Below are 2089 nucleotides of genomic sequence, written 5' to 3'. Positions count from 1 at the left end.
GAGTCATCATTAAGTTGAAATCTTTACTGAAAAAGCGCTAGCGCGGTGAACAGGGAGGCAAAAGAGACAATATTCAGCGCAAAAACATTCATTGTGCTGAAATATCTATTGTTTAACATTTAGGTTTAATAGTCAAGTAATTTACCAGAGTAGGAACTGTGAAGGGATAGCAGCATGTAATTGTCTGAATATAAATATCAGACGCTTTTATAGGATAGAAAACAACAGCAGACTGACTGTTATCACAGTGCATGCCACGCATGTTCCTGCAAAGCATTACTGTGATTTTATTCATCTTTATTATCTTTATTGTTTTAATTTTTGATCAAGAGATTTAAACTATATTCACTATGTAGCCTACTGTGATTAACACATTTATTAAAACAAATTTATGTAAGGTTTTTAACCAATTTTGTAAGGTTTGTGCTACTGCTGCGCTTAACTGGTAATTACCAAAATAACTGTTTAGCTTTCTGTATTGGTTAGGCCTCCAATATGCGTAAACTTTTTAATAACAGTATACAGCTATTTTTAATGCTATAATATAATTATTGCTGTTATCTGTGAAAGAAAATGAAAAGAAAAATGCAATTTTTTGGGAGTTTGTTTCAGGCCTTCAAAAGAGCTTGCCAAATAAAACTTTCCAGAAAAAGGGACAGTTCTGGCTCCAGCTGGTAAACAACTTTTTGTACTACCTTTGGTCCGTGGCGATAACGTAATAAGTAGGTCTGCTCTGAGAGTCTGTCCTCTGTGATGTGGAAATCTTCTCCAGCTCATTTCCTCTGTTGAGTCGTTCAAGGTCAGAAACTGAAGTATTATTATATTCGATAACAACACAGACACTTTAAAGCTGTTTGGTTTAAAACAATTTATTGTAGAAAATGCTATATAAATAAACATGATGTGACTTTACTTGACTGAAGTGCTGAATTGCATTGAGCTCATGCAATCGAATCCATGACTATAGTTAGATGCTTTCTTAACTGCTGCTTTCTCACTGCTGTCATGTGGTTATGTGTTTATTTTGTTTTTGAGAGGAAAGGACAGAGCATATATTGGTGTTTATTAGACTTTGTCAGAGAATGTATCTCATTTTATTGTGCTTTGTCTGTGTTCATCCTGTTTCTCCCCCTTTCACCACCAGTTGTCTGGCAGAGCTTTGATCAGCCCGTTTTTTTTTTCTTCATGTTTTTCCCCCCAGACATATACATAGATAATATATTTTAATATATAATTTCACCTGCATTTTGATCAATACCCTCAACATCTATTGTAATGTAAAGAATCAGAGAAATCAAGTGCATTCCATGTATTGATTATTCCCTAAATTATAGGAACAAAATTGCTATCTTGCTGTGGATTCCTCATATCGAGTCTGTACTTCAGCCCATCAAACCAGAGATTGACTCTTTATGTTTCGAGAATTGATTCAGACACATTACAGAAAATCCCCCTCCGCACTTCAATCGCTGTTCGGGGGCAAAAACAGAAGCTGTAAAAAATCTCTCATAAGATCACAAATGATCCATGTCAGATAAATGAACAGCTGCAAATTTCTCCCTCTGTGTGTTTCACTCTGCTCTGCTTTCTCTTCTTTTTGAATGAGACCGTATCACTTATTTGACATTCTCATTTTAAGGAGACTCGTGAAGTACATCTTGACCTACTGCCATCCCTTCAGAAGGTTTCTCATGGCCCTCCACTCCAAAACACAATATGCATGTTTATCCAGCGCAAGCCCACGAGGACTCTCCTCAACACATTTCTGCATTTTACTTTATTTGAAGATAGAATGGCAGTAAAAAACGTTAAGGATGAGGAAAAACCAGATGAGATGTGTCCTACTGATTGCAATCAAATTCATCCTTGACCCCTAAAGATGGCCACTCTCATAATCAACTCCTCGTCTTTTGATATTAAAATCCAACCCAGTACCACATCTCTATATTTATATAAAAATTATTATACAATTTTAGGTAAATTATTTAATTTTATCTTACCACAGCATTCTTGCATGATTTTGCATTAAAATGTATTTTTTTAATGAAATGGTTAAATGGTTATTTATGAAAACATAAATATTGTTTAT

The sequence above is a fragment of the Carassius gibelio genome, chromosome A20 (assembly GCF_023724105.1).
Source record: "Carassius gibelio isolate Cgi1373 ecotype wild population from Czech Republic chromosome A20, carGib1.2-hapl.c, whole genome shotgun sequence".
In the NCBI taxonomy this organism is placed as follows: Eukaryota; Metazoa; Chordata; class Actinopteri; order Cypriniformes; family Cyprinidae; genus Carassius; species Carassius gibelio.
Note: the sequence above shows the minus strand (reverse complement) of the source record.